Below are 15,391 nucleotides of genomic sequence, written 5' to 3'. Positions count from 1 at the left end.
CAGGCCACCTTCCTACTGTGGCAGGCCTCATCTGATCAGCTGCACGCCTTAGTAGAAGAAAGTCTGACTCCCCCTGATCAACAAGGAGTCCTGTCTTCAGCTGACTTCAGACTTCCACTGCGGTCCCCATTGTTCTTGTTCTCCAGCCTGCTAACACGAGACATGCCAGCCTCTGTAATTATGTGTCAACTCTGTCAACTCTCTCTCTCTCTGAACACACACACACACACACACACACACACACACACACACGATGGCCTCCAACTTCAACTTAGGATTTATAGTGGTTTGAGAGTGGTTGATACACATTCACTAGAAGCCATGTTTTGACTTTTGCCTCTGGTTCTCTTCCCCTGGTGATATGTGGCCTGATTCTCTGTCTAGACGCTGGGCAGAAGGGACAGACCACAGGTCTCCATCAGCCACACTGCCACAAGGGGACCCACCGACACTCTGCCGTGCTCTGTGCTGCTCAGCTAAGATGCTTGGTGTGTCAGGTAGCTCAAGTACATTTCCAACTTATAGTCTTTTCAACTTATGATGGTCCGTCAGCCCACGAGCCCAGCCCAAGCCAAGAAGCACACATACATTCATACGCACTTGCACACATATACACACTCCTTGCTCTGTTCGTCTGGAGACTTGCAAACTAATGCAGTATCTTTCATTCATTTTCTCTGTCCATGAGCCAATCAATATTTGTCATTTACCAGGAATGGTTAACATCTGCTAAGACCCCATAATACCTCCTGCCCCCAAAGCCAGGCTGATGATATCATCCCCAAAGTAATGTCTTAGTTACAATTTCTCCACTGTGGTGCAGGGACAGAGCATGCCACCTCCTCAGCATTTCATTCTCCTTGTGGAGCAGTTGGTGAGTGATCCCCAAACTTGTTACAGCCAGGGCCTGCTGCAGTGCTGTGAGGCCCCAGCTCTGTGCTGTGCTTGCAGGGGAAATGGTCCCAGGGTGACACAGAGCCCCGAAGGTCTCACTTCCTCTAACTGTTTCCACTCACTGCAAGCAAGACTGTGGGTGGGGAATTTCAGAGACATAGAAACTGGTGCAAGGGTTACTGAAGGTTCACAAACACTCGCATTTGGTGACTGTGCTGTTGCCATACTGCAATGAAATAGTGACAACAGAAACTACCAGTGAAAGCATCCAGGAACACGGTGGGACTGTGGGCCTCCTTAGGATCATCCAGAGGGATTAGCACTTGGGGGCAATCTGGAGGCAAAGCTTCTGGAAATGACATTCACATAGACGCTTCGCCAGGGCGTGTGGCAGGGGAAGAGGATCGTAAAAGTAAAGCCTCGATTTGCAGGAAACCAATGTGCGCTTGCCCTGGACAAATTCCTTCTTTTGTATGTCAGAGAATCCTTTCCTTCTCAGGGAGTCATATTATCCCTTGATTCCCCTCCCACTGAAAGCTCTATCCCTCTTTTTATGTCCCTTGCCTCTAGGTCTCTAATTCATGCACCTCTAAAAATCTCCTTCTGACTTGAGGTGAAACTCAACAGCTCTACAGGTGATATTTTGTGCATGCCAGAGGATGAAATTTGAGGCCAACTGTGCCTTGGTGAAATTATAACTACAAGCCTGCATCCTCGACAATTAGTATGTCATTTGACAGAAACTAAAAGCAGAATGTCGCATGTTCCTGTAATGGCATGCCAAAGAGCTGTGAAGATGAATCATCAACATTAATACTTGCTCTGTGTTTTGCAGTGCTGGGAATGGAACCCTGGACTGAGGACATGCTGCACAAGTGCTCTACCACTGAGCAACACTCCCTGGTCCTCATCTGTGTCTCTTTTTATCAATAGGTAACCCTCAGAAACTTAGCACTGAGTCAAAGAGCAAGTCCTGGAAGACTGTGTTCATCTACAGTTCTTGGGCAAAGATAAACCATATGTAAATATATGTATACATGTACATTTAGAGCAGAGATAGTTTAAGATCAACCCATCATCGCAGGCCCAACATAATGGAAAGTAAAATGTTTTAGTCTTTGTGACTGAGCCATACCTGTATAACTTCTATGGTGTCAGGTTATTCTATTTGTGTTCAGTGATGGGAATTTTGAACAAATGAATTACAGGGAAGACAGAGAGGCAGTCAGGGTTGAGGTCATGTACAGCAGAGAGTGCCTTTGTGCAGGGTGGTTTCCTCAGAAGCCGTGTCACTTTCCCTGAGATGGTGCTTTGGCTTTTCTCCAAGTTCCTGTCAGAGGGGTTGAGGAGGACCCTCCCCCACTCCAGCCTTTGAGTGGATCCAAGGGACAGTAAAACACAGGTGTCTAAGGTCAAGTGCATCAGATGGCAGAGTGCTAAAGTACAGGTGCATGCTTGTGACCATGTCTTGGTTAGCCATGATCTGCATATATGAAGGTGACCCTATAAAATGATAAGGGAGGACTAATTCTGGTTCTTGAGTGACACAATAAGCATAATGATGTCAGAGCTGACATGATATCATAGCACAGCACATTACTTACATGTTTATGGAAGTGCTGTGTTGTCAGAAAAAAATATAGACTGTCCAATCACAATAGCATATGTTCCTTGAAAATAAATGACTATGTTCCTGATTTATGAACTTACGATACTAAATACTAGAATAATTTTAGAATCTGTCCCTACACTTTACAAAAAATGTTTTCTAGAAAACAATCTGCCATATGATACCAGTAGTATTTATGATACCTCACAAATCATTGTTTACTGCATCTCTAGATTTTATCACTTTTGTGTTCGATTTAATCTTGTGTTGTTTTGGTCATCATACCAATATACGCATAGCCATGTTTATAGCAGCCAGCTTGTAAAGCTAAACTTTGGAAACAGCCCAAATGCCCATCAATGGATGAATGGATAAAGAAGGTATGAGTTTTTTTTTTTAATGCAACGGGGTACTACTTTGCTATAAAGAAGGCCAAGCTTGAGATATTTCTAGGTAAATGGATGCACCTTCAGACCATATTTTTAAGTGAAATAAATTGGACAGATCTGTTTAAATACTTTATTGTTTCTCTAATGTGAGAAACTGAAAGGGTAAATAAGGACCAAGGTGTACAGTAGATATTAGGAAATGGGAAGAAAATACTCAAATGGGAAGAGGTGCAAGGGAGGGAGGGAGGGGAGGGAAGGAAGGGAAAGAAGGACAAAGGGAAATGAAGCTTTTGTCAGTAAGGAGGGGAAGAGAGGTTCAAGGGAGAGCAGGTGACTGGGGAGAACAGAAGAAGCAAGGTAGTGTGCTTGGGTACAAGGTCCCCATGATGAACGTGATCATTATGTATACCTGAACTATATCGACAAAATTAATAAAAAATTTACCAGAGAACTGAGACAATGCAATAGTGAGGGAAAAACCACTGAGACGACATTCACTTGATGTAAAATCAACCATTTAAAGAAAACCAATGAGTGAAATTCCACACATTCACAGCACTGTGCAGCTACAACTTCGGTGTAGTTCTGGAAAAAAGCTTTTCCTCCTCCTGCTCCCTCTCCTGCTCCTGCTTCTCCTCCTCCTTTTGCTCCTCCTCTTCCATCTTGTTTCGTAGAGCGCTTTAGCACTGATCTACATCCCCAGCTCTTTCAGTTTTTCATTTCTGACAGGGTTTTGCTAAGTGTTGTTACCCAGGCTGGGCTTGAATTTGGTTCTCTGGTCTCAGCCACCCAGAGTGTTGGGATGACAGGCTTGAACCACCACGCCTAGCTCTTCTTAAACACTTTTTATCCCCAAAGGAGAGAAACTTTCTTAAGCAGCCTCTCCCTAGGTCTACCTCTCCAACCCCTAGTAATCAGGAATTTATTTTCTGTATTGCTTTAGCTATAGTGGACATTTCATAAAATGGGCTCATATTAGCCCCCCCCCCCAATTTGCAGGCCATGAATGACATGGCAGGGGTGAGTGGCAGGAAAGTGAGCAAACCTTCATCTGTACACACAGCCTCTCTCCATCACTTCAGCAGCGGAATCAGATTCTCACAAGAGCACCAACCCTACTGGGAACTGTGTATGCAGAGGAGCTAGCTTGAAAGTCTCTTGTGAGAATCTGATGCCAGGTGATCTGAGGTGGAGTTGAGGTGGTGATGCTAGTGCCAGGGCATAGCTACAAATATAGATTAACATTAGCAGAGAGTTTTGAGTTCAGAGACCCAATAAATCAATTGCTCACAGACTCATGTCAAGATCCTCTCTCTCAGTGAGCAGCAAGTGACAAATCAACCACATCTGGTGGCAGGCTTTATGGTGGCAAGTGAGTTGAGGCACATCAGCTGTACAGCTGCATCTAGTGGCACGGCCTACACATTATTTCATTGACTATTTCCATCTGCACCTCTTCCCCACACTGTCCATTTGTCTCAATCACAATTTGGTCAACCCACAAGCTCAGCCCAGCCAAGTAAAATTCAAACATTGCTGAGAAGTGTCTCTGAAAAGGGGAGAGGATTGATGCTCAGAAAACAGAAGATTTTAAGATTGCTACCAATAAGAAAGCTGCATTGAAAAGCTATCTTCAGTCCTACTTAAATTAGGGTTCATTGCAACAGGTGCTTCACATTCTCTAAGCCCACGTTGTGTAATATGGACAACTGGCTGTCCAATAAAGCTCTAAAACCTTCAAACCTCACCACATTCAGACCAAGCACCCTGCATTAAAAGCATTCAAAAGAGAAAAAGAAACGTGAACACACAGAACAGAAGCAATTATTAAAGGGTACCATTTTCTCAAATGTGTTGGCTCAAGACCATCATTCTTGTTGGCAAACCACATTGCTAAAGCTAAGAAGTCTTTTGCTGTGGAAGAGTTGCTCCTGTCTGATGTTAAGGACATTTGTCATGAACTTTTCAAAGGTGCCTGGGTGTCCTTTTTGACTAGTACCATAACTAGATGCATGATGGAATGGAGAGAATACTGAGGCACAGTTGTTAGACAGATTACTGAGTCACCTGGTACACAATCTAGGTGGAGAAGGCTACCCATGTTGCTAACAAAACAATAGCGATTGCTTTTGTGTGGTGTATTTTTCAGGTGGCTGTGCATTGGCTATGCTATACACATTCTTGTTGCCACCCAGTACCATACCTGCAGAATTATTTAAGTCTTTGAATACCTACATACCAGCAAAACTGAATTTTGTGTCAGTAGACACATGGAAGAGGAGCTGCCGTGAGGGGATGTTGTTCTAGTTTCATTATTCAGGTCAAGGGGCTTGCTTAGAAATGTGATGATGTGTACTATGCCATCCACAGATACGTGCCAGCTAGCCCCAAAATGTACCCTGACTTGGCATTTTGCAGGGTATGATTAAAATTATCAACTGCATTATGGAATATGCCTGAACTCCTGTCTATTTGCACAGATCTGTGAGGAGATGGGCCCCGAGTTCTCATTAACTCTACTACACAGACATAAGATGACATTCTCACTTTCTCACAGATCACTGGTCAGTTTTGAGTTATAAGACCCACTTCAGAGCTTTCTTTTAGAAAAACAGTCACCACTGGCAGCACATTTCAGTGACACAGAATGGGTCACAAACTTTACTTGTGTGACATATTCAACCTACTTGATGAACTAAATCTGTCATTTCAGGAAAAAACAATAAATGTGTTTCAAGTGGACAGATAAAGTGGCTACATGTGAAGCTAAACTGAAGTTAAAGGAGTGACAAGTGAACATTAGGCATGTTGATATGCTGCAAACACTAGCAGATTTTGAAAGATAAGTGGGCAGGGCCTTTTTTTACTCAGCTTTCAAGAGAGTTAGCGCAGTACTTCCCCACACCACAAAGGACCCTTGGACTGGGAAGGAATGGATCTGCGAGCCATTTGTGAACAAGCCAGGTGATTCGATTTTGTCCATGCTAGAAGAGGATCAACTTCTTGAGATTGCAAATGATGACAGCCTTAACAGGAAATTGGAGGCAACTTCAAATCTTCACAAATTCTAGATTAAAGTCAAGGCAGAATATCTTGAGCTTAAAAGCACTTAAAAGCCTTCTTCCATTTCTAGCAACCTATGTTTGGGGTTTTATGCAGTGTCAGCAACCAAAACGAGATTTTGGAGGGAGGGCACATAAGCAACACACTTCTAGGGTCACTATCTCTCATCACCCCAAGATGGGGCCATCTATTTGTAGGAAAACAAGCTCAGAGCTCACACTGATCCTGCATTATGGTGAATTACATAATTATTTTTTTATTTGTACTAATAATAGATATAAAGAGTACAATAAATATAATTGTTTGAATCATCCTCAAACCATCCTCTCACCATCTGTGGAAAAATTATGTTCTAGGAATCTGGTCCCTGGTGCTAAAATGGTTGGGAACTGATGGATTACATGAACTTTTATGACTGGCTTCTTGCCCTTAGCATAGCGTTTTCCCAGTGCATCTATCAAATAGCGTGTTTTAATAACAGAGCAATAGTTTAATATATGGACCTTCATAACTTGTTTGCCCACTTGCATCTCTGTTTTCAATCCCTGTAGGTACTCCATTAGCATCCTAGCAGTCAAATCCATGGGTGATCAAGTCCCTTATACAGCATAGTGTGGCATTTGCAACAAAAACTCAGACATGCTCCCATATTCCTGAAACCATTTCTATGAAAGTGTTGTGTGAATAGTTGTTTTATTGTATTGTTTAGGAAACAATGAGAAGAAAAGATGTGTATGTGTTCAGTATGGATGTGATCCTCAATCATGTGTATTTTGATCCATAGGAGGTTGAAACAGCAGGAGTGTACCCATGGACACAGAGGGCTGATTGTATTACTAAGACTAGAATTACCGGGTCATGCAGCAATTGTGTGCTTAAATTTTTGAAAAACCTTAGAGTTCTTGGTAGCTCATTTACTCTACTTTTTTTTTGTGGTGTTACTGGGGATCAAATTTGGGACCTTGTGCTTGCTATGTAGGCACTTACACTTTTAGCTATATCCCTGGTCCTTTCTTCTACTTTTATTTAAATGGTGGCATTGCTTGAGGTTCAATCCTAGATTGCTTCCCCCTTTCCCATTTGATTCTCTGTCTCAAAGCATCTCACATATCCCTATGGCTTTGATTACCATGACATGGATTCCCAGACCTCTGCTCTAAACTATATTCCAACACATCAACAGCCTGACTGACATCTGCTAGACTCTCTGAACCATTGATTTCAGAGCTGGACTCATCTGTGATGTGCAGGAAGCACCACCATCCCTCTGTGCCCCCAGCCAGCACAAGGGGGATCATCTTTGACCTCCCTTCACTTTCCTTTGCTGTCTGCTCTAGGTCCTCTTGACTTTCCCCCTACTGGATCCTTTAATTTGTTCACTTCTGTTTCCAGTGCCACCATCTGCTCTATATTTGTGTAGACACACTTGCTTAGCTGCTACATTAGCCTAATTCTGGTCTCTTTGCCTATAGATGTGGTTTCCCCACTCAATTCTTCATACCATAGTAAAGAGAATTTGTTGAAAAGGCAGATCAGGTCACAGCACCATCATCTTCTCCACTAGGAGAATATACGGCAGCACATGTAATCCCAGCTGCACATTTGCTCTTCCTAGGCTCATCTTGAGTCACTCCTCTCTTCTCTTTGGCCATGCTGGCCTGAGTCTTCCAGGTGATCTCCCCCACCAGGTTTGGTCTGGGTGTCCCCCCAGTCCCTCCACCTCTTTCAGTTCCCATCTCCATCTGCCTAAGGAACCAGTGTGACTCTGGTCTTCATCATAGCTGTGTAATTATCAATGGGGTTCAGGACATAATACCCAAAAATATGAATGATGGAAAAATATACTATCCTAAAACATTCCTCTAATGCAACTCATTTTGAGTTGACTATTTTGGAAAAACTACACACATTCCAAAGGTTGCTTGAGAAATTTGCATCTGGGAAGGAAATCTCCATGGGGAAGGGTGTGTGCCTTTCTGCAAGAGGAGAAGGATGGCTACATTAATAGACTCTGGTCAACAGAAGACACCCACTTAGAGCCTTGTAACAAAACCTCGCCTGGGCTCCTCTTCCCATCTAGTCATTACCAGGCTTTTCCCTGCACCTCTCCATAGTCTGCCTTCACCACTGCCTGCAGGAGCCAACCCCATTTCTTCGTGCAGTCCAGAATGGTACAGCAGCCACAATCATTGGCCCCCTTTAAAACCCATGTTGTTAAACTTTATTTTTTCTGGTTAATCTGTCCTATGTCATTTAATACAGAGACTGGCCAGCCAAACAATCTAGAAAGTGAGAGAAAGCAACTTTCCTCCTCTATATTAATGTCTTCTTTTCTCCTGGACTGTAAGCTTTTGGGGCTCACAGCAATGTCAGTTTGTTTGGTCCCTCTCCTATTAATTTTGACTTACACAGTGACTGCTAGAAGGTGAGTACTTTCTAGATCATTGTTAAATTACCACTAATAAGAGATTGTGGAGCTCTAATGGGAAACTGACTTCATATTTTCTCTTGCCATCACTCTACTCTTCCCACTTCCTAGAATCGGAATGTCCTGGAAAATCAAGCTTGAGAGAAACAGAAACGAGGAGGAAAACCATCTGGCTGGATCCCAGAATCCTGTCAAGGGCAATTGCATTTCACACTCAGTGCTGGGTGGGAAACCATCTCGGAGGGGAAGGAGGGACTCTCTGAGAAGGAGCTAAACAGAGTAGAGCGGCCTTCACGCTTTCCTTGGAACGCAGGGAGAAGACTGCGCTCCTTTCTCCACACAGCCTTGAGCTACACAGACCCCTTTCCGAACAGCTTTGACTTTCCCGTCACTGTCTGTGTCCTTCATTTCGCAACAATTTTGGCAAAAAGTGTGTGTGTGTGTGGGGGGGGGGTTGCATCAAACACTTTGTGCAAGAGAGGTGAGCAAAGGAGTGAGAAAAATGAGTGAATAAATATGGAGAAAAGTAAGTGTGGAGCTCTCAGAGTTGCGCGGTGCAGACAGGTAAGACACAAAACAGTTCTCCCCAAGTCTCTTTGAAATCATGCTAATGAGCAGGTCTCTGCAGAGCTGAGCTCTACTCACTGGGCCCAATTCTCAGCCACTGCTTCTTGTCCCCTCCAAGTCATCCCCAGAGAGCTGCAAATGATATCAATGTAAATGACTCAAATCCACACTTTAAAGTACTAAATTGATTTAAGAAATTTAACAGCTTAGCCCCTCCCAGGTAAGGTCTGTGTGGACGGCAGGAAGAGAGGAGGAGCCTTGTGCTTACAAACCAGGAAGCACTAACCCAGAAGGCAGAAAAAGTAGAAATCAAATGATTTTTAAGTTACATAAAACCAGCATGTGAGTGTAGGTGCGTTCCAAGGAGACCTGGAGTCCCACATTACTGCCTCTGGGTGTGTGGAACCCTCTCAGTCCTAGCAGAAGGGTGTTAACAGTGGGAAAGATCACCAAATGTTTGACACCAAGTCAGGAAGTAAAGGTCTGAGTGATGCCACCCCGGCCCCCATTGCAGGCCACAGCAAGTGGCTGAGAACTCACCCAAAGGCAGAACCACTGCGGATGGCCATGTCGTGTGCCTAGCCTGCGTGGCCTCTCTCTGGGTGGGCATGCAGGGCGTGACAGCCAGTCCTTGCGCATAGCTATGCTTCCGTCTCGCTGCAGCAGCTGAGGTTGCTTCTCCAGGCAGCTGTAAGCATTTCTCTACAGGCAACCGCACACGTAGGATGTGAGTGGTGTATGTCTGTGTGAGGTTTTCCTTCCGGTTGCTGTGAGGTGATGTTGTCGCAGTTCATTTCCTGTCTGGGCCTCTTCTTTTTTTTTTTTTTTTCTCTGTAAGACCTTCTGATACGCTGAGGACACTGTAGTTTAGGGATAAGTAACAAATCTACATGGTATGACCCTTTGTCTTTTCTAGAAAGCTGAGTGACCCATAAATTAATGTTGCAATGAAATTCTGTTGAAATGTCTTTTTCTTATTGGTATGAACTTTCTAGGCTTCGCTGAGGAAAAATATAGAATATTTAAAAGCCAATTTAATTGGGATTTTGCATTTTAAGAATCTAATTTGTTCTAGAAAGTTCTGTCGCACATTGGCACATTCTTTCCTATGCCAGGTACTCATTGAGCTTTTCTACTGTAACCAGAATCATGCTTGCTCAGAGCTCAGCACCCAAATGGAGACTCTCCTAATTATAATGAGGTATAGAAGCTTGGACTCATGTGTGGATGGGAACTTGAAAGTCATCTAACCCCTAACCCTCTGTAGTTTTCAGCAGCAGACAGGTTTTGCGGTGAGACACCAGGATTTGAGCTATGGCTCTTTTTTTGTGGGGGAGGGTCTATTTTAGGGAAGGGTCTACAGGGTGTTCAGGGTCTCACTACTAGATCGGACTCGTAGTGATCCGCCTGTTTACAGCCTCCGAAGAGCTGGCATTACAGGCGTGCGCCACCATGCCCAGTCTCAATCGTGTTTCAGCATGTCCCGGGGGGTGGGGCCGACATGGAAGGCCCAAGGATCGAACCCCGCCCCTGCACCAGCTTGCACGCGCTTTAATCCGCCGTATGGCTCCAACTTTTAAATACTCTTGTCCTTTCTGTGCTTAAGCTTCCACGTCTGCAAAAGAGAAACAGTCATAGGAGTGTTGTGAAACTTAAATGATTTAGTGTCTGGCGCGAATCAAACAAGTCCCATGCAAGTGCTTGCTATATTTTTAGTGGCAAATTTTTATCATCATCAGCTGAAACTTACTTCTTATCTTTCTCTTCCTCATTTTTCATTGCTTGCTGCTGCCTAGAAAAGGACTTGGGCAGAGAGTGTATTGAGAAGAGGAGGAGGTTTCAACAGCAAATGCCCCACGAATAACTCAGCGGTGCCTCTGGTCCTGCTGCAGTTCTTGCTTGCTCTGTCCCGGAGGCAGGGACAAGGCTCTGGGAGCCCCACCCCATCCCGTGCAGCTGTACTGTGTTGCTTCTTGGGACTTCTGTTCTTTTTTGGTTCCCCTCTTTTTTTTTTTTTTTTTCCATTTTGTTGTGATGTTGGGAATTGTCCCCAAGGTCTCCTGCATACCACAGGCACACACTCTACCACTGAGCATAAACCAGTTCTTGTTTCATTGCTTGGTTTTAATATCCTGAAAGATTTTGATGAAATTCTGATCCATGTCTTTTCTACGAGGTGAACCCACATGAGTCTTGCCACACAATATTCTGCCCATCAAAAGATGGCATTTTAAACAAATAAAGAAACATATGCTTGGTTTAAGGCCTTGGACAGTTGGAGCTTAGAAATACATCACAAGTAAGAATATCTACATTAATTGTCATATACATATTGCATCCATATTGAAATTAATGATATCCATCAAGATACTCTAGTTTATTTTTCTCTCTTCCTCTTTCTCTTCCAAAACCAATCTTGAATACATGGTATGTGCCAGAATCTCTTCTAGGTTTCAAATAGAAATATTGCATTTGTAAGTTATATTTTATAAGGCAGAGTCTTTATACTAAATTGATGGAGATAGAAAAAAGTCCAGGAAATGCATGTTTTATCTAAATAAATGCATTTTGCATTGTATCATATCATGGAAAGAATTATTTGCTTTATCAAACACCTAATTTTGATGTATAATTTAAATGTATAGATTTTAGAAAATATAATTTACTACTTTATAATACGACTTGGATATCAATACCATCAGATTGTTTATATAGGCCATGATGGTCTAGGCATACTGAAAAAGCTCAACTTGGGCTTATTTTTGGTGAAGTACTTTAGTCTTACACCTTGATTACCCTTAACTCTATTTTTTCACTTTATGTGTTTGTTTTCTCACTTTAAGCTGTCTGATTTTACTACTATTGAATTTTTGAAAATAGACTAAGATTTTGTATTTTAAGGTGATATGAAGCTCAAATTTTTATTTAAAAACAGATCAAAATTATTTCAGCAGGGTAAGTCAAATATTTTTCTCATTTAGAAGACGCAGGAATCTTGTATTTGTTTTCTTTCTTACAGGTTAGATTATTTTTTTTTTCCTGTTTAGTTTGTTTTCTTTTCTTTTTCCTGTTTGATTAGTGGTAGGCTTAAGCTTCATGTCAACATTTTGACAAGCTACAGATGGTATGGCAAAAACCAAATAACTATAATTTCTAATTACCCCATCCAGTGAAGACAATGTTTACATTTTCTCTTTCATTTAAACAGTCTTCTGGACTGCTTTAATTAGCTTCATGCCATCTTCCTTAGCTGGAATCCTGGTTAGCCCCACAGAATGTTTTGTAAGGACCTGCTAAGCAGTAGTCAAACCCTGGGCAATGGCTATAAATCTGTCATGGACGTCTGGGGGAAGGAGCATTCACTACATGGAGAGGGGCAGAAGGGTGGGGTAGGAGAGGGAGGGGTGAGGAGGTGGGAGAGGAAGATGTGAGGGGTGAAGAAGGGGACATGAGGGGTGGGAGAGGGAGAGGTGAGGACAATTTCAGATTTCAAATGCTGAGAAATCTGTGGCCAAGGTGTCCATGTGTGTTTGCGACTTCATTTGTCTGCCTCATTTCCTGCCATGGCTGTGGACAGTATTAGCCACGGAGAATCAGCTGCCCACTAAAGAATCTACATGAACACGCTCTAGTTGTTGTGGCAATTTTGAAGAACTCTGGTATTTAAGTTCTCTGGTATTTGTATGCATGCCTCATCCCTGCTTGGGAATGGGAGGCAGTTTTGTGATTCTCATTTTTGCATGAGGAAATCAGAACTTTAAAAGATCCAGTTTTTTTGTCCATTCCATAACTCTATGCACCTAGAACTTCTCCTGAGATTTCCTGGGCATTCTTGTCACTTAGTCCAGAAGACAAAAGCCCACTCTTAAGAACCCAATCCCTTAGAAAACAAGCTCCCTAGCAAGATAACAGATCCCATGAAATGGTTCACTTTGGGATGTTAAAAGCGTTATCAAACATGCATTATGGTAAGTAAGTGAAAATCAGCTCCTTACCCAGAAAGGGTTATAATAACCTAATAGTGTCATGGTTTAGATGCGTCTCTGGTGGGAAACTTAATCTACAACTGGTATGTCGTGGTGTTAGGAGGTGGAGCCTTGGGGAGGTGATTAGGTTTGAAGAGGTCATTTGGACGAGGCCCCCGTGAAGGTATTAGTGGCTTTTATAAGACAAGGAAGAGATGGGGTAGGCTAGGTCAAAAGAAGACAAGGAAAATCATAATTTTAAACTTACATTTTGAAGGGGCCGGGGAGATGGCTCAGTAGAATAAGCGCTTGCCTGGCAAGAGCAAGGGCCTGAGTTCAATCCCTGGTTCCGCCAAAAAAATAAAATAAAATAAACTTACATTTTGGTGCAAACTGTACCCCTCAGACAAAAACCACTATTGTCCACCTCACAATGTCTTCTTTCCTCTCCTAGGAAACTCATTCGGAGAATTCCTGGGAGTTTTAAACATACAATAAGGATGTAAATGGAGCCTTGTGCCTTAAACCTGCAAACTGAACCTGTACTTTTCTTCCTGCAGATGGCCCTGTTAGGCGGGCGCACATCTCTAACCTTCACATAGGCAATCGACTCGCGTTCTAATCTAGCGCACATCCTGGGTGTCTTGAGGACACCCGAGGAACACATGAACCTCTCCCCAGACCGTAACGTCTCACTTCTAGTCCTCCCACTTTCGCTCTGAGCGTGCACTGCCTTCTGCCCAATAACTCGCTCTCTGCCTTTCCTTGATGTTTCCGACAATTCTTTTCCCTGGCCTAAGTCAGCAGTCCTACAGTCTGCCCATCGGCAGGGAAATTAGATCCTCATCTCTCCTGGAGACTCCTCCTGGTGATAGTGAGATGCAGACTGGGATGCTTGCTCTGCCTCACCACACGATGCACCACAAAGCCTCTCCTTGCCAAATGCTGGTGTTGCACTCTTGGACTTCAGATCCATGAGCTAATAAGTTTTTGTTCTTCGTAAGTAACCCAATCTCTGGCATTTCATTATAGCACCAGAAAACAGGCTAAGACAAGAAGACATGGAAGAATGAGCCTCATCTGCCTTCTTCTATTATCCGCACGTCCCCCTCCCATCATCTTCTTTCCTTTCTTCTACACCTGAGTCCCTTGTTCTCTCGCTTCTTCATCATCATAATCACAACCCATCAGTAGACTTCTGGAGTCTCAGCCCTGGCATTGCCAGAACCCATGACCAGCCTCTTCAGCAGCACATGGAAGGTTGATTTTCTCATTCTTGCTCTTCCAAGTGTTTACCTTGCTCATCTTTAGCTTTGGGAAGATTAAGCCACATTCTCTCCACAGTTACCTGGACTCACTAAGGAAAGTTAACAAAGGTCAATAGGTTTCCTGCAAATTCTCCCCTAACCTCACCTGAGAGCTTTCTCTGCTTCTTCCTACCTTGCTGACTACCTGCCAGGGCTTCATCAACATGTAGAAAACAGACCTTGGGGTTTTCTCACTTTCTGGAAGCTATGAGCTCAGCCGTGGCCCGACATTTGCCTGAGATGAGAGTTCAGTGTGAGAGGGCCTCACGGATCCTCATGGTCACTGCAGAATTTCCCTCTTCCTTTTAATCTGCTCCTCATTCTCTGCTTTTTTCTCCATCCTCTGAATTTATAACTTCCAGCATTATCTGCTCATGACAGTGGTAGTACTTGCTATCATTATTAAAAGTGTATATTCTTGGGCAGAAAAGTGTTTGTGGAACTGAAACGTTCTTCCAGTTTGAGAATAACACTTTGAAGAAACATGAATACTTGGGAGAGAGAGAAAAAGGAAGATGTTCTTATAAAAAGGTGATATATAGAAAAATTTAAAATATTCTGACTTTGTAGAAGGATTCTTTTCATTCAAGCATTTAACAAGTACAAGTTTCTTCACGACACATATCCTGCTCACCAACCCCCCCTTTTCGTTTGTTTATTAGTTTATTGTTTTGTAAAAACATCAATATTGCCAGGTAAGATGGTCTGCATCTGTAGTCCCAACACTTGGAAGGCTGAAACAGGAGGATCTCAGTAAGTTCAAAGCCAGCGTAGGCTACATAGTGAGTTCAAGGCCAGCCTGGACTACATAGCAAGACTCTGTCTCAAAAAAATTACTGTAGTTAACGTCATTAAAAAGAAATGAGAAAAGGATCTGCAGTGGGCTTGTTTTGGCTGCTTCTGTAGCTTGGTCTGGCTTTTGCAGTCTTAACTGGGTGCCCCGTCCAGCACCATGGGGAAACGGAACAATCAAGTGGCCTGCAAGAATCCAACAGCAATGGCCAGCTTAAGAGGTCAAATCCAGTCTTCAGGGACAACCATCCAGGATTATTTGAATGGACCCAGGCCTACCTGGGAAGAAGTGAAAGAGCAACTAGAAAAGAAAAAGAAAGGCTCTAAGGCTTTGGTTGAATTTGAAGAAAAAGTGAATGAGAATTGGAAGAAAGAAC

At 43.2% G+C, this 15,391-nt stretch overlaps 1 protein-coding gene and 1 pseudogene across 1 annotated transcript in view; one reads left to right on the top strand and one right to left on the bottom strand.

The window, feature by feature from the left end:
- The window catches only part of Nedd9 (neural precursor cell expressed, developmentally down-regulated 9), a 190,314-nt gene extending 180,745 nt beyond the window's left edge, over nucleotides 1-9,569 (bottom strand). The window contains exon 1 of the mRNA XM_023712077.1: nucleotides 9,491-9,569. The gene's annotated coding sequence lies outside the window, so the exon portion shown is untranslated. The remainder of the gene's footprint in view (nucleotides 1-9,490) is intronic.
- Nucleotides 9,570-15,174: 5,605 nt separating this feature from the next.
- Nucleotides 15,175-15,391, top strand: part of LOC105741791 — a 752-nt pseudogene continuing 535 nt past the window's right edge.

This window comes from Octodon degus, unplaced genomic scaffold (assembly GCF_000260255.1).
Source record: "Octodon degus isolate 3935 unplaced genomic scaffold, OctDeg1.0 scaffold00023, whole genome shotgun sequence".
Taxonomy (NCBI): domain Eukaryota; kingdom Metazoa; phylum Chordata; class Mammalia; order Rodentia; family Octodontidae; genus Octodon; species Octodon degus.
Note: the sequence above shows the minus strand (reverse complement) of the source record. Positions and strands in the feature narration are given on the sequence as shown.